Here is a 21,945-nt window from a genome sequence, read left to right as displayed (position 1 = left end):
CCGTTTCCACATGCATTAGCCTCGACAGCTGCTGGGCCACGTCCTAATACCTCCATTTTAGGAAAATCTCTAATCCTCATCTGAAAAGAAGCAGAGGTTGGATTTGCAGATGAGGATGCACACCCCGGTGTGCCCGTGAGGAAGAACTTTTCGAACCGTAATATTTATGCTCGAGATTTGTCGCTCACTTGAAATAGATCTTAAAATGTTTTATCTGGTGTGAGGGAGGATGTCTGCAGTGTTCGGTTGACAAATTTACTCAAGTAAAACATAAGATTTACTTGACCAAACTCTGCTGGCCTATCCAACTTCAATTCCCAAACTTGAAGTCAAACAGGGTGACTAAGCAAGGTTATTAGTCAAAGTGCATTCAAATGGGATTTATTTGCTTACTTGCTTTTGCAATTCATCACGGTCCATTGTTTTTTGTTGATTTGGTTCAGATGCTGCATTTTAGCTTTCAAGAGTTCTCTTTTCCTGATGTGTTCTTTCAATTCCGACAGATGTTTTTTTTTTGTCTTAAAACCCTCAGGCAAGAAGTGTGGATAACATGCTGATGGAGCTCGGCACCTTGTGTCTGTAGAGTTATGCTCTTATCATTCAGTCAGAGGAGATAAGGTTCATTGGGGAACCAGGCCTTTGATGAACCCACCTTTTGGTCCAACTGTTGCAAATACTCCACCCGGCAAGTTGGGCACCAAGTTAGTTGAGGTTTATTTTATCTGCAAACTTGTAGAAATAAAAACATCCAAGATCTCTTTAAAGTTCATCCAGAGATATATGCAATAGCATGCAATCATTTAAAGGTCCAGTGTGTAGTTTTTAGGAGGATCTATTGACAGAATTGCAATATAATATACTATAAATAACTGTGTTTAGATTGTTTAGTAAATACGTCATCTCCTTCGGCAAAGCAGCGAAAACGCGACATGTTTGTCCTTTTGGAAGATGCCGTAGTTATTTGAAAAGTGGAGTGAGCCGTTGGTTGTTATTTGCAACCTCACCGCTAGATGTTGCTAAATTTCAAACACTGGACTTTTAATTGTATTCGGAGTGAGCCGTTGGTTGTTATTTGCAACCCCACCGCTAGATGTTGCTTAATTTCATACACTGGACCTTTAATTGTTTTCTGAAAAATAACTACTTTAAGCATTGTATTGGCATAGTTTCTTGAAAATGTAGTTTTCCAATTGGATTGTAATTTTCAGACAAAGAAATGTCAAAGAGGCATGTCGCTTCACTAAACACTTATGACCGAGTCTCGGTTTAATGAAGACCGGCCATGCTGATGGAAATTAGATTTCAGAGAGTGTATAAATGTTCTATCTAGGCTATTAGGGCAAAAGCCAAAGAAATGTAGCAATGTAACCATTGTAGCATCAGTTCCTGTGGACAACCATTTTGCTCTTACGGTAAAGACGAGAGCTTACGAGCCGCTCTCATTGCTTTACACTAGGCTTGCTTCATTATCCAATGCTTTTTGCCAGGCAAGATGGGGTTGCAAGTCTTCATATCCAAAGCTCATTGCAGTCAATACACCTCTGTGTAGAATTGAGTTATGGAATATCTTGAAATGCCCATTCACTCAATTTGAAAGCCAGGTCCGTATAAGCTACTCTTTGATTATTTCCTACATGTTGACACACATTATGCAAGTAATTACGACACGGCATGGGCCTTTTTAAAAGGTCTAGGTTGATTTAGAAGTATAAACGCTGATATCGACTTAAACTTTCATCACAAGCATTCATCACACAGATTGTAACGGCCTCGCTCGCGTAGGGCTTTCTATTGTTGTTATCTCAAGCTAAGAGCACTTTTTGTTTCTGAAAGGAATGGCACACTGCCTGGTGCGAATGAAAAGAGGCTGTTTATGTAACATAGCCATTCAGGAGATAAGAAAGCAACGCATGTAGGTGGTGCAGCAGTGTGCTTCTGAGTCAGACAAAAATCCTTTTCATATTAACCATTTATATTTTGTCATGTCATATCAACTCGCATCACCGTAACGTGGGAAGGACATTACATGTCTCAATAGTGCCTTGTATATTTTAACAGCCATTTCTCACTTTAATTTGGTCATGCGCTTTAGCTGTGTGATGTCTGGACAGTTCACAAATATAAAATAGACTGATGTAAAATAGTCAATGCATAATCCTAACACCTGCTTGATTGCTCCTGGATGGTAAATTCTATGTGCTGTTAGCGAATAGCATTCAATGTTAATTTTGGATCGGTTTGGCCGTTTTTCTTGGTTTATTTAGGGGGGAAGATTTTTGGGGAATTGCATACAAATGCAGCTTTTATTCTGAGTATTTAAATAAGCAGATGAAGGAAAGAGAAATGAAGAAGGGTTATGTGACCTACAAATAATGCATGTAAATCAGAGATACAATGCAAATAAGAGAGAGCTTTGTGTCATGTGTTTGCTTTGTATTCTCTCACTGATATATAAACCTGCAGTCTATTGTGTTGTGTGTAGAGTGCAGTTAAGGGAGAGGAGATTTTCACATAGGTTTTGCCGGCTTCATTGTCTTTTCAAGAACATTAGCACTGGTAAAATGGCTGGAAGAGAAGACAGCTAGACAGAGCTAATGTTGCAGTGAGACGCAATTACTGATGTTGCAGACAAATCCTCATCTTATTAATTAAACAGAAGCCTGCTTTTGTTTGTCATCCACAGCCATTGTAACTTTTGAGTGTAAGAATGTTTGTTGTTTTATGCATTTATCATAAATAAGGTTATTTTTAGCCCGTAGCTTATCATTGTTATTTTTGATAAACATTGTGGTTCTTAAAAAAAAAATTATATATTTTATTTTTATTGAGCTTTTCACAGTTTTACATTGCTGCATAAAGGAACTTAAATGAACAGTTCACGCGAAAATGAAAAGTCTTCATTTACTCACCCTCAAGTTGTTCCAAATCTGTAAAGAAATGTGTTGTGCTGATATGGAGGAATTCTCTGTAACCATTTTTCATACTAGGACTTTCATGGTTAAGTCACTGTGAAAGTAATTGTATTTATGTTTCTGTGAGACAGATGTGTTATGTTTTTCATATAATATAAAGTGTTCATACTGATTGATTTTAATCGCATTCTGAATACACAAATATCAAAATTGATGACTACTTCATTGTCTACAACTAAACAATTATTAGTTTTAATGTTCTAAATCATGTGTTTTTTTACATTTTACATTTATGCATTTGGCAGATGCTTTTATCCAAAGCGACTTAATTACATTATACTATTCATTTTTAAGTATGTGCAATCCCTGGGACCAAACCCACGATCTTGGCGTTGCTTGTGCCTTGCTCTTACCACTGAGCTACAGGGAAGTGTAAAAATTATTTTATTCAAAGTATTTGGATTTGCATACAACTAAGCATTACTACTTCGCTCCGGTGATTCATTTATGCTAAGGTTATATAAAGTTTCATTCATTTTCATGGCTTTTGCATGGTTGTTGTAATTTTTGTCATTTTACAGAGGACGAAAGGATGAGGTGTATTTTGCTTCAGAGTTGTCTGTTCCAGCACATATGGAATTCTGTGAAAAATCTAGATTGGGTTAATTCACTTCTAACTGGTGCTGTCATTGAACATCAAATCTAGCGGTTAACTTAATCAGTGAGTATTAATCGACTGAATAATGATGAAGAGTGCTTGGATTAATTAATCATTTCTGTTTTAACGTCGCAATCATTGCAAATGTTAGCAGTGTATGTTCACTAATAGCAGAGTTATTCAAACCATTTAAGCTTGTAAAGTTACTTTAAAGGATATTAAATAGAGATAAAACTCCGCTTTCACGAGTTAAATCGAGCTGCGTATTTCGCTGATGTAGCAATGTTTTTGCATTAGCTATGACGGACTGCCAGCTTACTGTGGGAGGTTTTAAGTACAGGCAGAGTCTTTTAGGAAATCATGCTTTCATGATGTTTAAATTAGACAGAAGATCTATTGTTTTGAAATTAAATTGTGGTCTTTTGTTAACATTGTACATAACATTACAGCGTCTCACTGAATGGCAAATTGAAGACTAGCAAAAGGTGAAACTGTGAATTTATCTATAATACAAGAACACAAATTATATTTCATCTTATTGCAAAAATCCCCAGCAAAGCAGACTGTATTGGGTCTAAAGACAGTGATGGCAGTGTAATTTATACTGTAGCAGACAGAGTAACCTGATTGTGTATAATGGAGACGAAGCCAGAACAAGGTCATCGCTGACTCAACCGTGAGTGGGCTTCTGCTCCGCTGTCCTACGTCTCCGCGTCTTCGCTCGCCAAATGCAGCACAGACGCAATTTTACAGTCGCTCCAGATGGTCAGGATCATGTGCGCGCCAGCCACGGCTGTGTGTTGACAAGCCACCTATAAAACTACCTAAAAAGCAGATGCTTTGCTTAAATGAGACTTCTGACATTAAAAGCAGTTTGCCCTTTCCTAAGAGGCCTTTCTTCTCCAGCTGTTTAGAGGATATTTCTCTCTTTAATTGGGGTAGCGGAGATCATAGATTACATTAGCACGGTGGCAGCAGTAAGCTCCCTTGGCATGGAGCAGGGAAACCAGCGTCTCGCTGTATCGGACTCTATTAAACTCTCCATTCTCCTATCCCCTTTACGAATCATCTGACAAATAAGTTGGTTTGGGTTAAGGTTGGTGCGAGTTTTGCGAGGCGTAATCCGCACCCCCAGCAACTGGAATCCGGAGTAGGAAATATTGTTAGCTTTCTGAAACTAACCTATTTTTCAGAATGAGATGCAGAGAAAGCAAAGATTGAAAGATAACCAGTCTTCCCCTCCTTGATTTTCCTGCAGATTTCCATGCTGGCTGTCTAGACCGTTTGATGGTAACATATCCCTTCTGTCTGGCCAGTGGTGACATATCATATATTTGCTGGAGACAATCCCCTTATTTATATATGAGTTAAAAATGCCTCAGGGACCCGATCATAGATTGCATATCTGCAACCTGAGTGCTTGCTAAGATTGACAGAGGCCTGTTACTCGATTCAAACATGATTAAGCCCAATTGAAGAATGAATGGGTCCCACTCAGTAAAGGGATGGAGGGAGGACTATAATACTCAGGGAGCGCGGCAACGTTAGGTTTCCTTTAAACAGGCCCTGGAAGCAAAGGGAGCCCGGCTGTTGGGAGAGGCATTCGTACTCCTGCGGGAACATTTGTCCAGTTGAGTAAAAGACTGTGCCTTTATTCCTGCCTGGATAAAATAGTGTGCTGACATTTGATCCTGTCACTTAGGGCTTGACTTAAACCGCTCTCCTTTCACGCCGGCCGTCACATCTGCGTCTGCCCCTGGCTCCCCAAAAGGCTCACATGACTGCGGGAGCACAGGTGACCGCAGGGGGTTCCCTGTATTTCGAGGGGTGATCTGTTTCACTTAAGCACGAAGAGCTTGTTGTGGTTAATCCAGGAGTCGAGTTTCTTGAGCTTTGCTTGCCACAGGCTTTATTGTAGGTACATATCTACATCAGATTTTTCTTTTTTAGTTTTAACCAAAGTGTAACCGCTCTTACCACAGATCTAATGAAGGGGATGTTTTAATGGGTTGCGTTTTACAGAAACATCAAGCTAAACGGAAAGCCAAGTGCTTTAGTCGGCGGTCTTGCATTAGGGCGGACCGCAAGGTCCTCTTCCTTTTGTCTGCTCTAATTAATGACGGAAGCGCACTTTAAACCACATCCTGTCCCGCTTACCTCTGCCTGCTTTTGACCCTTTAATCATGTGATTCCAACAGCCAATCAGCAACAAGGTTCCACCTGTGAACTGCCAGACCACATCGGCCATTGCAAGGGGAGGTTGATGATTGGACAAGCATTGAACAATACCTTAGGGGTATGCCTGTCATCCTGACAAGAACCTTCGGAGAGCCCAGACAGTTTTCTTCCTCAGGCCTGGTGCTGGCTGATAGGACTTCACATGAAAGTGTGTCAGGAGATTTGAGGAAGAGAGGCTGTCAGGGAGTTCAAGACATCGGCTGGATCTTTATACAGAGTCTGATGGATCCACGTCGAGTACAAACAGGGTGTGCTGCCTTCTCCAGAGCTTTAGATATCTGTAAACCGTTCCATGTAGAATTCCTTGTTGCGCCTAGTACGCCCACATTACAAGAAGACAGAAATCCAGATGAAAGTTGAGGAGATAAGAAGGCTACATTTTCTGCGTTTACAGTGTCTTAGTTGAACTAAAATGGTTTTGTCTGTTTTTGTTTGCGTGCGGGTGGGTTTAAGCAAACCCTGCTTGGAGATCTTATCTGTGAAAGATAAGAGGGTTAAATGTTTAAGTTCAGATTAAAGGGATAGTGCACCCAGAAATGCTTTTCTGTCGTTATTTATTCACCCTTATGTCATTCCAAACCTGTTCTACCTCTTCTTTTGCAGAACATAAAACATATTTTGAAGACATGATAACTGAACTGCATTGGCCCCCATTGACTTCCATTATATGTACGCAAAACACAGACATTTCTCAAAATATTTTCTGATGGACATGGTAGTCAAAAGTGTCCCAGAACTGTTTGCTTTCCTACATTCTTCAAAATATCTTCTTTTGTGTTCAACAGAACAAAGTCATTTATAAAGCAATTTCTTTCTTCTATGGTAGTCAATGGTGGCCAAGAACTGTTTGGTTATAAGCATTTTTCCAAATATCTTTCTCTGTGTTTGTTAGAACCAAGAAATTCATACAGATCTGGACCAACTTGAGGGTGAGTAAATGTTGACAGAACTTGTATTAGAATTGATTTTATTAGAAACCTGCTGGTTGTGCTAAATATCTTCACAGTATTACTTATGATTACCTGTGGCGGCTCTTGCTCATTTCATGTGGCCTGTCATCTTTTCCATGACTGAGCAAAGCACCCATGTGTGCTTTAAAGAAAATGACAGCGTTGAAGAATTTTAACATTATCCAAGTGCATCAGTGTGGCAGAATTCATCCGAGATGCCAGAGACACTTTTGTGACTTAAACTGCAGCAGTGCCTCATGATGGATGTGAAGAGCGAGAGCGCCACTGCATCCTCAGTAATTAGGACGTCCATTTATGATCACAAAATCCCACTCCTTTGAAGTCCTCCTCTAATCTTACCAGTGTCACATTCTTTTAGTCTGCTCAGGGAGAAATATCATAAAGAGCTTAATCTGATGCCAAATCCCAATTTAGCAGCGGTGCTTCTATTATATCAAGCTGCAGGCTCTCACTGGGACTTTTCAATTGAATATTAAGATTGGTTGGACGGAACCTTGGATTTTAAGCGGCTTGAGGGAGCGGCTTACAGCCAGATAGGACAAAGTTTGGACGAAAAATGCAGTTTGCTTTAGCACTTACATGGTTAGATGACACTTTTATTGAATAGGTGCTTACTTGTAGGGTATTTAGTGTGCCAAAAGAATGAAGATATTTTATTGAATGAACCCTCACTTTTAGTATATTGATTCTGTCTGGGCTGTAGAGATGGCACAATATTTTGGAAACAGGAGGAGGACATGATTCAAACCTGTGTGTTTTTTTGTATGAGCATCATACTTTATTGGTTTATTGTGCCTGAAACACATGCAGGAATGACTAGGCCACTGCTCCACTTGCATCTGTTTTTCCAGCTGTTTTGGTGCTGTCTCTTAATTTGTAATGGAGTTTTCGTCTAATTTACAGGATTTATAGCAGTTCTGCTTTAAGAAAAGATTTATTTTGAAGGACATTTACACTGACAACCAAGTCATTTATTTGAAATAGGAGTTAATTATTTGAACTGAACTGGCAAGCCGTTTACTTTGATTCTACTGTGCAGTATTCTGTATTTTTTATTCAGATTTGCGAGAAATGTCTCTGTAGTTTTTATTCCATACAATAGAAGTCAATGGGCCCAGTGTTGTTTGGTTAACAACATTCTTCAAGATATCACCTTTGTGTTCTGCAGAAGAAGTAAAGCTATACAGGTTTGAAATGACACGCTAAATGATGAATAAATTGATTTTGGGTGTACTGTCCCTTTAAGACAAGTCAGGGTTTAAGTCAATAAACTTAAAAAGCAGAAGCTCTACAATCTTGACCTATCCTAAAATTCAATTCCATTTATGTGGTATTTTAATCCTTAGATTTCAAAACAAAATGGTAAAATCTTGTAGGAAGCTGGTTGCGTTCTTAATGAGTTGAGCTTTAATCACACATGCATTCAGCCCATCTGTTGCTTCACTTTAATTTGCCTTCCGCCTTCTTGACTAAATTCATGTGACTTTGTGTGTGTCCACACTTGGTGGTTAATACAAAGGTGAGGAGTCATCTAGCAGGTGACAGGTGCACAGTCGGGTTCTGACGTGTCTGAGTTTACTTCCTGGCAGGGAGTGTTTACGAACCCCGTTTCAAAACCCCCCTAATTAATCACCCGGGCTCATGGGATCATGGGGCTTTTTTGCAGATTGGAATCTTTCAAAATGTGTTTTGTTTACCTGCGTCTGGTTAAGGAAAGGTAGATCAAACAAGACAGCAAGCAAGCAGCCGGGGCTTTGAGAACAGGGGGCTTGTCTCGACACGTCCAAACTGATTGGTCACTGACAGAAGAGCCAAGTCGAGTTAAGAGGGCGTTGAAATGAATGCTGTGACATTCAATGCATTTCAAATGGAGTGTCCTTGAGATGCAAGGTCATGGAGGTGTCTTGCTTACCAGGGGATTGAGATGATTCTTGTCAGGTGGCCTAATTACATAGTTTCACTGATTTGTGTTGTTTGTCTGATGGAAATATACACTGTAAAACCCCCGAAAAAAATATAATTGCGGTCTTCTCTATTTTTTTGGTAATTGTTCATGTAATTTGATTATATTTCAGACTTAGACCGTAAAAAAATCCTGAAACAAACCCAGAAATGTACCATAAAAATAAACATTTCCACGTAAAATTATGTTTTCCTGTTTTTCTGGTAAATTTGCAGTTGTTTTTTGTAATTTTACAGTTTTGGACCGTTTTTCACAAAGACATGACAAATCTGACAAATACAATTTTGTAAAATCATGTTTTTTACAGCGATAGGGTGATGAAGTGTTTGTTGTGTGGTCGTCTTTCTAACATACTTACTAGAGAATTTCACAGCCTCTAATAGTTAACTCTAGCAATTTTTTTTCTCTTTTCATAAGGAAAAGAGCCAGATCTTGCCATCCAAGGTCATCCGCTTACATGTGCTTTTCATAAAAAAAAATTTCTGTCAGCTCGACGTCTCTATTTGAATTTTAACTAAGGTGTGATCTAGGTATTATTAACAGAAACTCTGCAACCAATCAATGTTAGGGCACTTAAATTCGGTCCGGTTCCTGGAAATGTCAGATTTGTGCTGAAATGTTTTTCATACAAATTCTAGAAAGACTATACATGATTTAGGAGTATTCCTTAGTGTGTATACCTGTTTCAGGGGACTGTTACTGATATAATGGTGCACTATGGAAAATATCATGGCAGTTCTTACAGCGAACTTTTATTTTACGCAGACTCTGATTTACTTTTCTTATTGCTGCGTTTTGTTTGGAAAATCTATTAGGGACACTATGAGTTGGGAATTCAGTAGATTTTATGTAATATAGATTTGTTACATTTTTTTCATTCTCAGTCACGATATTACTGTGATATCTTGTTTTTATAATGACGCGGTCAATTTTTATTTTGTGTTTTTTCTCTTTTTTTTGCCCAATGAATCCATCTCAAGAGTGCAAGGCGGCTAAGAGAGAGTTTGTTACCACTGTGGCCCTAAAGACAGTGTTAAAGGGTGCAAAACGGCCCCATTCTGTGCTAGAGATCCAAACCAGATATTGACAAATAATATAGCAGCAAGATGAATATAGCTGTAAATGAAAATTCTGTCATCACTTACTCACTCTTTCCTCCGCAGAACTCTAAAAGAAGATTGTTGCAAAGTTCAATAAAGGAAGGAAGGAGGTGGGAACCGGTGAACGTAAAACAAGTTTTTATAAAATAAACAAACAACAAAACAAACTAAAAATGCCTCATGGTCAACTGCCGGCCACACAAACATAATAAAACGGCACATATAATCCAGGACTGGTCCTCTCTCACCCTTTCCTGTTGTCGCTCCTCTCTTATGCTTCCGGAGCTCCTCTGTGAGAGATGCGAGACCGTTGCACTCGCAGCAGACGCTCGTTATCACTCTCGTCACCGGACTTGCGCCGTTCCCTCACGGCTTTCTTTCCGCCCTTCTCGCCACAAAGATATTGTAAAGAGCGTTGTTAACGGCACCCATTTACTTGCATTGGTTCTGTGTACATACAATAGAAATGAATGGGTGCCGGCGCTATTTGACCAACATTCTTCAAAATATCTTCTTTTGTGTTCTGCGGAAGAAAGTCATAAAGGTTTGAAGTGACACAGGAGGGTGAATAAATGATGACAGAACTTTCATGTTTGTGGGAGCTATCACTTTAACATTGAAGGGTAGCACTGAAGGGTGACTGTTTTTTATAAAAGTTGTAACATTTTTGAAAATTTGGGATTGGTGAGCACTTTCAGGCGTTTACCTCCAATCCTTGTGCTTGCATTTGGATGCCATTGAAATTCAAATTGAAGCTTATGCAAATATCTGTAGTTAATATTCAGGTTGATTGCCTTTTACTTGCCCTTCAACTTTTCCTTTGCCACTTATCCAAGACATAACATGCATCCCTCAAATACCTTCTTATACAGTCTACTCTAAACCGGCAGCTTGTTTTTAAGTGCTTACTGGAAAAAAACCCTCTAAACTAAAAACAGATCCATCCAAAGTATGCGTTATCAGAGTCTTGGTTTTAATGTGAACTTCTTTTGATGAAACGTCATTCGGCCCAATCAAAACAACTCTAAGATTTAAAGCAGTCATGAAATCTTTTGTTCCAGGTGCAAGAGCTGCTTGTGATTAATTCTTCATTGTTGTCCTTCACCATATTTGTTTTTAACTTTAATCAGAGACATCTGCCTTATGTTTTCACTCCTCACTCTTTTTTCCTGAACCCTGGTCATAATCTGCCTAATATGGTTACAATTACCCCTTGCTAGTTTCTGTTTTAAAAGCCGCATGTAGTGTTATTTTGTGCTCATTGAAGATGCAAGCATCTGGAGTGTTGCACATTTGGTATGTAAGTTCTGGGAGGTTTCCGAATAACGCACCATTAAAAGATGCAAAAATAGGCACTATTTTTCCTATGATGGTTTTATGCTCAGGTAAATATGGCTATAAACGTTCAGTAGCCGTGATGCTCTGATATCGCCTCTATTTGTGTGTGGCCCTGGGCACTAATGATAGCATGCAGGTTTGGGTAATAACGTTGTTTATCTCCTCTTTATGGCTCACCGAGTAACAGTGGGCGCAGTCGGCGTGAGATTTTAATCCAAGCGTGACGCTTTTCCTTCTGAGGTGCAAAAACCGACCTTAGTTTTATATTCAAGTAACTGGAATATATAACCGATGCTTTAAACTGAATGCCATAGTTTCACATACTTTAGTTGAAACCTTTGTTTTTTGTTATTAAAGGGATAGTTCACCCATAAATGAAAATTATGTCATCATCGTTTCAAACCTGTATACATTTCTTTGTTCTGGTGAACACACACAAAGATATTTCGAAGAATGTCAGCAACCAAACAGATCTCATCCCCCATTTACTAGCAGAACAAAGAAGAATAAATGAACTTGGTTTGCTTGAGATTTCTATTTCGCCTTTAACCTCGAACACGCTGTTGTCTGAGTTGAATCTGATATTTTGGATGTTTTGAATAGGGCAGCAGAGATTTATATTGTTTTTAGCTTGAGGAATAGGAAGGTATTATGCTGTATAGTTTACCCAAAAAGTCAAGACAAAGAAGCCTTTTTTCCACTCCGTTCGGTTATGATAGATACTCCAACATATAAGAATGAATATGGAGATTGTACCTTTAAATGTTATTCAATTTAACATCCGTTAAAGTTCAAGTGCTTAAATTTTGCGGCATCTAGTGGTGCGGTAGCGATGCAACCAAAGATGTCGTCACGTTTTCGCTTTTCTGCAGAAGGAGATACTGTATTTATGAAATGCTCTGTAGAGCAGTTTGTCCATTTAGGGCAACTGTAGAAACAACATGGTGAATTCCATGAAAGGGGACCAGTGGTCTATGTAGATAGGAATAGCTCATTATACGGTAATAAAAATATAACTCTTCATTATGTAAGGTCTTTATACACATCTGAAGACATTGTTGTGTACATCACATTGCATTTCTGTCAATAGAGCCTCCAAAAATTACACACAGTACAGTACAAAACAGTTTGTATCTAATGTTTAAAGAATTTGTCATTTCCTGGTAAACAGGCCTGCTCGGTGCTGAACAAATAATTTTTTGATGAGCCTGTTCTCTCACAGTCCTGCCCCATTTTCTGTCTCTTATATAAGACTTCTACATCGCCTCTTTTAGAATCAACTATAATGTTGTTTTAGTGATAGAAGTCATCAGGGCCAGACCAACAGAATGAGACTGTCTGGTTTTATATCCTGTTACTTTCTTTTTTTTTACTTTCAAGTGATGAATCATAACACCTCGTACAATGCATCAGGCCATCTCAACATTCATCTGGGCAAGAGTCATTATTTCTTGTCATTATTGTTTGTTATTGCTCTTTTTATGCTCATCACATCTAAGGGGGAGGACATTAGGAGGGTAAAAGCGATTTTGTACATAGGAAATGTAGTGATTGAAGTCCTTGTATTGAGAAGTTTTTGGAGGTACTAAAGATGACTCAAAAACATGAATATGAATAACATTTAAAGGAACTGTTCACCCAAAAATTCTGTAATTTACCCACCCCTGAGTTGTCCCAAATCTGTATAAACCTCTTTGTTCAGATGAACACAGAGAATGATAGGAAGAATGCTTGTAACCAAACAGACTACCCTAGGAGGAAAAAGAATGACAGAATGTTTTTTTTGGGGTCAACTGTCCCTATAATCGACACTGCAATTTGTCAAAGTTTTGATGACACGCCTGCCTCCCTGTTACATTTGGAAACATCAAAAGGCACAATACGACTGTAATATGTTGGGCAGGCGGTGTTTGAATTTCTTTGTTTTAAAAAGGAACTTCATATTGCTCTGGCCTTTTGAGAAGAGTAAAAGCTGCTCTGTCATAAAAGCTCTCTCTCGTGTCCTTCAAAGAAAAACTCAGTTGAGAGATTGTGCAGTTTGATGAATTATGTAGCCTAGTTTTCTCTTTCTGAGCTTTTGATGAGAAGAATTTTTTTTCAAGCAGGCAAGTTGGGGCCATCCAGAATGCGTCTGACACGTTTTTAGAATTTATGATCAAAATGAATCAAGGAGCATTCCGTGTAACTGTTCGAGCACCGTCGTGCTCCGGCTCTCAACAGGTCCCACGGCACCGTCATATATTCATGATGATGCACTTCAGTGTTTTGCTGCAACGGTTTTGTATCTGCTAATTGTCCTCAATACGAATGAACCGGTTGATGCACAAAAAGCAGAGAAGAATTCTAAGACAGAAAGATATTTCTGTTGAGACATACCTATATGCGGGAAGATGTGTTTCAAAGTTTGAAAATCATGTGAAAACAGCAAAGAAAGAAAATTCTTGTCCGGTTGATCGTTGGAAGTTTGAAGGTCAGGTTAGTGTTGTGCTGCAGTTGCTTGACCTGGCATCGGCAACTGCTGTGATTGATATTGTCTGTAAAGAAAGCTCGCTGGGATAGCAAGACAAATTTCCTGATGCCATGCCTTCTGTTGTCGCTGGTTGATTTTGTGTGTTTATTTCAGTTGTGTCTGTGGGCAAGCTATGTCAAACATTTTATCCGGCAAACTGTGTTATTCTTGTTTCACAGCCATATATACAGTATATGTATATAAATATCATAAAAAAATGGGTCTAATCAAATTTATCTAGGTAGTTGTGGGGTAAAGTGTGTCAAATGCAGAAAATAATATTACAAATGTTGAAAAAACAAACGTTTGTAAAACAAATGTATGTAAAAAATGTATTGCATTTAAAAATATATATTTTTGATTATATGATTAGTCATATTTTCCTAGTTTATAGAAACATTTTCCTAGTTTATATGAGCATTTCATCTCATTTTGTCCTTCCTTGAGCATAAAAAGTGGCACTGCTTACCCCACTCTCCTATACCCCAGGGTCATCTTCAGCGGTTTGCCTCCATTCAAGATGCATACCTGTCTATAAAACTGCACCACATTCATCCTTCACCTACCTGTGGACCTTTCATAACTTACTCGTGCTGGCCTTGGAAGCTATGATTGAAGATCTCTTGATCATCTTATTCCAGGGCATGTGGGGGATTAGAATCCCCCCTCGTATACAGTTGCCCGGGATGCAGGACTGTATTGATGTGTCTAGTGAACGGACCTCACTGATGTGCAGAGTGAGGAGCTTTGATCAGGAGCGGTTTGCCACTGAGTGCTTTTGGGCTTTTCCACTCTTGACTGCTATATAAGTGTATATACAGAGAGAGATGAGACGAGAGATCTGTTCTGGTTCCATTCTCTGATTCAGCTTGTCCTGCTCCGGTGCTCGGCGGTTGCAGACGGGTTCCTCTGGGAGAGCTCGGTGCAATAAAGAACAAAAGAGCCGAGCAGAATTATAGCACTACGCTGTGCCTGGGCCAGGCAAAACCGCATGTATTTTTAATGTGCTGCAAAAAGAGAAATACAGCCTGTCTCTCCCTCTCTCTCGCGCATCCGTATTTCTCTCTGTTTCAGTGGTTAATAAAGAGTCTTATCATTACCCACAAGACTTGGTTCAATTTAACGCTGAGCTTTTCTGACATGAGATGGGTTCTCACTGATATTTTCAACCTTGAGTGATTTTTCAGAATGTGCTGGGAGTGTGTCTCTGTGTGCTTGTGTCTTTGTGTGTGTGTGTGTGGTAGTGTAAAAGCCATTGCTTACTGTAGTAATGACTTAACCCAGAATTTCAGGCTGACTGGCAGACCTAGTTAAGCCGTCTCATGAAGTGGAAAGGCAGACGTGTATGTGTGAGCTAGGGGTGGTTCAGCCGGCAAAATCCTCAAAATGGGAATGATAGGTGGTTTTCACATGGCTGAACTGTTGAACTTTGGAAATTAGCTTTTGGCTTTGACATGAGGCAAACATATGAACACTTGAAGATTATTGAAACCCCAATTTACTCTCTTTTCAGCATTTTCTGTATCGCGAAAGCCTTATAATTTCTAACTAGATACTGGCATGTGAAGTATGTCTGGCAGCTTAATATAGCGTTTCTTTCTTTTGACATGCGTATAAAATTTTGTACTTGCTTGAGTTTTGCGGAAAAATCTCTCAGGGAACTGATCTGACTTTTTGAACTTGGCATCATAAAAGCAAAGAGCTAAAAGAAAAATCTAGCAAAAAAGAGAGTATAAAACAAAAAAGTGTTTTTGCTTGGTTCATTTAAGGTCCTGGCAGATATATAAATGTACAGTATAGCTGGGTGATGTATATTGAATATTAGATATTTATGAGATAACTGTGCTGAAAATATAAAATTACAGAATTCCATGTATATTAAAAATGATATATTATTATATACCGTTTTTGCACTAAACATTTTGAAGGATTAGCTCTTAAACCAGGACTAGGCCTTTGTTAAATTAGGATATTTTGTCGTTTTGAATAACATAATATATAAAATGACATTACTGTGTTCAACATGAGACAAAACATTATTATATTTTAAGATGTGTCAGTGCAAGTTGCTATCAAGACACCTCTGACATTTAAGTTAGTCTGAGACTTAAGCTCTGTCTGTTAAATCACCCTAAAAAAGTGATAAGATATATATAAATTAACTTTGAAATCTCAAAAAAATATCAAGATATCAAAATATATCGCCCAGCTCTAGTACTGTACTGTCAGCATAACCTAATTCACTATGAATACGCTTCTACTTCATAACAAATAACCGTAAGACTGCCATTCATGTCAAGATTTGTGAAGTGTCTTTAGGGTTCGTGGTTCTACACTTTTTACACCTTTGTGTTGTGTTAATGTCTGTGATATGTGAATACAGAGCAACCTGAGCTTCCATGTTGGGCCGACAGGAAAGTACAAGCAGCTTTTAGCTGCTTTGTATCAACAATGAGTGTTAAAGAAAACACAGGAAAGATGCAGTTGTGTGTGTGGAAGTATGGGAACGTGTGAGGATGTCATCACCACGAAAGCCGGCATATCAGTGTTATTTTCTGACCTAACAGCCGATTCACACTTACTCTGTATGCGTTGTGTATTTTTGATGCGGTGTCCGTCTGTTGCAGATGCGGTGCAGTGCAGCGATCGTTTTCGTATCAAGTCAATTTTTGCTGTAGGGCATGGATTGTTTTAAAGTAAAAGCACACGTATTATGCTCAAAATGAATACAAATTGACACAGAAATGCGGTAAATTTGACCATAAATGCATATAAATTACGTTTACTACCTCTTTTATGTTATTTGTTTAAATAAGCAATAAAAGCTGATTAAAATGTTGTGTAGTACAAATATTCTACAGTGTTTATATTGCGTGAGGAAGTCCAGAAAGTACAAAACTTCTGCTGGATGGATGACACATGGCTAATTATTGAGGTAGAGAAATGCAAGTGATTTTTGACCCCAGGACTGTTTTTATAACATGACATGAATGCTAAAGAAAAGTCATGGGAGGCAGTTTCATCGGCCATTGGATTATTTTGAAACTCTTTTAATAATATAACTTCACGTAAGCATTACTTTTTTTGAAGTACCATCCTAACATCAAAACTACAGACAAAATATCTTTTAAAAGGTTCCTACTTTTCAGCTCTGTGTTTAGTACTGAAAAGGTTTATAATTGAATTAAGTGTAGGGCAACACAGTAATACAAAGTCATGTTTTTTAATCTGGAAACACCATAGAAATTTACAGTGGATGCTGTTATACATCCATCCATCCATCGCACTAAACATAAAACAGAGAATCACAATGATGAAAATAGTGTTACATAAACCCTTTTTAAAAACTAACGTTTTGATTAATCATTTATGGTAAAATACCCATTGTTGACTGAATCACACAGAAGACGTGGACTGCTGTCCCGCTACAAATGTAGTATGTGTGGAAGCACAATGGCGCATTGATGGATCTTTGCTGCATACGTGTTGCTCTATGCACCACATACGCACTGCACACAGAGTATGTGTGAGTCGGGCGTAAGAAATGTCCAGCACAATCTCACGTTGCTGTATTGTTAGATTTACGAGCTTAGCGGGAAGCGTCAGAACGAGGAGGAAGCTTTAACTGGGATTTATGACCTGGAGAGGACAGGAAAACTTTACTTGATACAGACTTTGTGCTCTTATCAAGGGTGAACACCCAGCAGGGCAGAGATCCAGGATGACACAGGAAGGAGCACATGGTTGTCTTCCTGTCTGCTTTCTTGCTGTAGCATGACTTTGTTGGGTGATGTTTGTTTTCTCTCTTTATTGACCTTATTTGTTTTCATTCAGTTGAACAATTGCAAGACTTGGGCCAATGGGTCAATGTTTTTTTGTGTCTCAAAAATGAAACAACATGTGAGTTTTCATACATTATCAAAATATTTATCATATTCAATTTTTTTCTTTTCTATGTTGTTTTTATAAAATAGACGCTGATTGGTTAGGCATTTCAGCCATGATTTAATATATTCACAATATTTAACTGTACTCGTACCACACAATGAGATGGATAGTGAGTTAACCTGTGTATGATGATAAATGTCTCAATCAAAAGAGCAATAGGACATGATTATACATCTGGTGTGGGTTTCTGTTTAGATTTTAACTATGACCTGTTTAGGTTGAAGTTCCTGTCTCTTTGGATCATGCTGCGAGTAGCCAGTGCAACGGTACGCCAGCTCAAAGACATTCTGCTAAATGCACCAGCTTTCTTTTCTCTCTGTAAAGGAAAGTCCCCATCCATTTTGAGAATTTTAATGTCTCCCTTGATATCATTTGGTTTGGGGTTAGTCTTGTTGTTGATCTCAGTGGAGGTAACAGTTTTTCCTAGACGCTTGTTCTCTGTGAATAAAGACCAAAGAAAGATCAGAAATAACCAGCGGAGACTGCAGCACAAAGGGAAAAAAACATTACAGAAAGTAAGAAATAAAAAGGCCCTCATGGGTCATTATTCTCAACGTTCTGGGCATTCCCACTGGGAAGCTGTGCTTTAGTTGTTGGGAAAGCTCTCTGGCACACCATTAGAGTATCTGTTCTGTGTTAAAACTCTTATGTATGACTTTGGATTATGTCAGAATTTTTCAGTTCTGAGGCCCTGTATGAAGATGTAGATTATTTTCTTAAAGCTGCATGTAACCAGGGGTTGGTTAATAATATATAAGTGTTAAAGCGACAACAAGCAAGTCCTGCTTGCCGTTGCCCCACGTGGTTGATAAGCGGAATTGTCTGTTTACAGTGTCGTAAAAACTGTCGCAGAGATTTCCCACTGGCACATCAATTCACGCGAGTTTGTTTACAAAGCCGACGGACCCAGATACATATATGTAAACTGTATATGTAACTGTACTGTTTTTGAAATCAGCGTTTCATCTTCATGCATACCACACAGGTGCCTACACTATGGGCTGTACTAAAGGGCTATACTACAACCTCACAGTAGACTCGGGGATAACAGCTCATTGTTAGAAGTTAGCACGTAGCGTGCTAGCTACATAGAACATTTGTCAACTCGCTTTGAATACAGCATATATATATAATGATAAAATTAGCCTACTCAACAACTGAGCTGTTCAATATTTGCGTGGTTTAATGGTCTGAACTGAAGAATCTATAATTTTTTACCAAAACACGTTTATTGTGTTTTTTTTAAATCTCATTTACAAGCACTATACACATTTATGACGAGACACGACAACATGCTAGCTATCGACACCGCCAACAATATATTATCTCTGACAGGGGCGATTTTAGGGTCAGAGCTTTAGGGGTGCTGAGCACCCAATGAGCCCCACTGCAAAGCCCCCCCCCCCCTCTTTTCACACAAAAACAAAAAATGTGTCTCTTGAAAAATAACTTAATCATTTTAACATTGATTCAAATAACTCCAAAATCCAGATTTTTTTTTAACACCTTTTTTTGCATAACAGAACTCCTTGCATGGCAATCCCTTTAAAGTAAGAACAATAGAACGGAGCCGTTTGAACTAACTAAACCTAAAATACTGAATGAGTGGTCGCTAACACATACAAACAAGGTTTGAGACCTTTTCAGGACACCAGCTTAATTGTGAGAGTTCACACAGACAGCCCCCTGTAACAAACACAAAACCTTCTTCACACAGCTTTTCCTGACTCTTAACTCCATATGCCTCCTTCTGTATCAACAGTCATCAGATTGGTTAGATTAGATCTTTATTTTCATTGAACAATGTAACAGGTACTTGGACAACAAAATGTAATTCACCTTCTGTAAATTATTTACAAATGGCCATCTCTAACATATCTGGTCGCACGCCAGTCTGAACTTTCATAAAGCAATATAAGTCATCAATAAAAAAAAAAAAATTAAGAAAAGAAGGTAAAGTCCAAAATATCCAGATAATTTACAGACGTCTGGAAAATACTAAGAAAGTAAAGATATAAAAAAAGAAATAGAGGGAAATCTTTAAAGTACTTCCCCTGAATCCCCATTTGGCTATACGTTGGGAGAGTTAATCTATGTCGCCGCACTTTGAGGCTGGCAAACCTGTCAATGACCCTTTGGGGTTCAATTATTTCAAGCAACTCCTTCTCAATAGACATCACAGCTAGGTGCTGGAGTCTGCTTTGGCCTGTGGTCCTCCTGAGCCATGTATGGAGCCGACGCAAGGTACTAAAAGACTTTCAGTGAAGGGAACACGAATCTGAACTGTACCAGACTCACTCTTGCGCTTCAGAAAGAATCACTTCCTCTGACACTCTGGTCCAAACGCCAAGGCGATCACGTTTCCATGACGACTGACCAGAAAAGACGCACGTGACGTCATGTTTACGTGACTCCAGACTGTTAAAATGAGTATCAAATGAACGATAAACTTTAACAACAGAGACACAGGTCCGCAGCTTAGTTGTTTTTGTTTCACACTCTAGCGGTTAATAAACAGAACTGAATGCGTCTTGCGGAAGAACATATTAACCGGCGCTACTTCTCTCCGTTTATGACGATGGACGAGTCACCCAGGTCCTGTGCTACTCCACAGCGGCGGCGACCCGCTTGACTAAAATAGTCCGAAAATAAACACTTGTTATAGGTGTACCATGGTGATTCAGGATACTGACTCCAGTACTCACCGATATGGTTTCGAAATCGGAACAACTCTATGTAAAAGGAAAGAAGTGTGAGACAGCTTTGGAGTAACTTAGTTGATTCACAACACTACATAACGGGTTCTCACTCCGCGTGTGTCTAGCGCTGAGCGGTGCAGGTACAGAGGAGGAAGAGAAAAGGATGACACCATTTGCTCAGCGGGGATGTTTCATTTTCATCCTTAACACATACATTTTAATCCAAAAACTACGGAGTATGTTTTGGAAATTATTTAACCTTCTAAAAGACGATTCTTTTTAGAATAACAACATTTCTTACTCCAAGTTTTAGGGGTGCTGAGCTCCTTTTTAGGGGTGCTGAAGCACCCCTAAAAAGAGGCTAGCTTTGCCCATGATCTCTGAGCTACCTTACGGTTATAAAGTTTGAACCGGTGGTGCGCCAATGACACAGACTAATAACAAAAGTACAGGACAGTAACAGAAAATGTACAAAAAATTTACTAATCCAGGAGCAGGCCCGCCTTGTCTCCATCCCTTGTGCAGCCCATTGCTGCTTGCAGCTCACTCCACCGAGTGTAAACCCGTCCGATATTGATTTGTGACTGACCGCGTGTCCGATCACTCTCTCTCTCACTTTCTTTTCTTTGCTTCCTCCGACAAAACCCTCTTTGATTCTTTGGTTTGCTCTGCCATGGTGATTTTTTGGTTCGTTTCGTCTTACTGTTAGCATTTGGTTAACTTTTCCCAGGCTACGAGTAAAATAGGCGGGGCTTGTACCGACCCGAACACCAAAGTTACAAGTACAATTTCAGCGGATAGGAGTCTGCTCAGGCAGCAACTGCAGTAAAATTCAGTTAAAAAGTTAAAAGGTGTCCTACAACTAAAATAATTTTAGAGACATTATTTTAAGGTCAAAAAGTTGCTCGTTGTCGCTTTAAATGTAGTGTTTTCTTCTATCTGTGGGTTTAGTGATCTTTCACATCCCCCATCAAAAATCAATGTACCAAAACATTTTCGTAATACCGTCTGCAGTGATGTTTGACTTATTGTTATTTGTCAGAAAATGTTTTTTTGAGGAGAAATGACCTAGCCTTTGAAATAGTGTTGTTGTCAACAGTAGTCTGGCAGTTATACACTCATCCATCATCATGCTGTTATATCCATTTTTATTGTCTAAACAACAACAAAATTGAATGTGACTCCTATCAGGAAACACTCACGGTTTTCTGTTCAGCAACTCATATGTGATGCTTTTAAGATGTAAAATTATTTTTTTGAGGACAATGTGAAGAGTGAGTTTCATCCAAAAACAAACATATCTGTAACCTATGACAGTGCGAAAAATACTTCTGAGAGAGACAGACACTATTACAACATTACTTGTGCATGACATTAAAAAAATCTAACTACTCCTTAGAAAGCTCATAAAATATGTAAATGAAATTAGATTTTTTGGGAATAGTGCAGAAATTGGGATATAGAATTGTGAGAAAAAAACATTGAAATAATGTTTATGTCTATCAGTCTATGAAATATATCCTTAAATAATCTCTTTTCCAGGTCAGAAGCAGTATTATAACAGTGTCTTTGCTTTTGATTCATAAAAACCCAGATCCACTAGGGACTG

General features: G+C 38.8%; 1 protein-coding gene across 3 annotated transcripts in view; it reads left to right on the top strand.

The window, feature by feature from the left end:
• Positions 1 to 21,945, top strand: part of macrod2 (mono-ADP ribosylhydrolase 2) — a 436,267-nt gene that overhangs the window by 95,601 nt on the left and 318,721 nt on the right. The window lies entirely within an intron of this gene.

Source organism: Barbatula barbatula (assembly GCF_947034865.1).
Source record: "Barbatula barbatula genome assembly, chromosome: 14".
NCBI lineage: Eukaryota > Metazoa > Chordata > Actinopteri > Cypriniformes > Nemacheilidae > Barbatula > Barbatula barbatula.
Note: the sequence above shows the minus strand (reverse complement) of the source record. Positions and strands in the feature narration are given on the sequence as shown.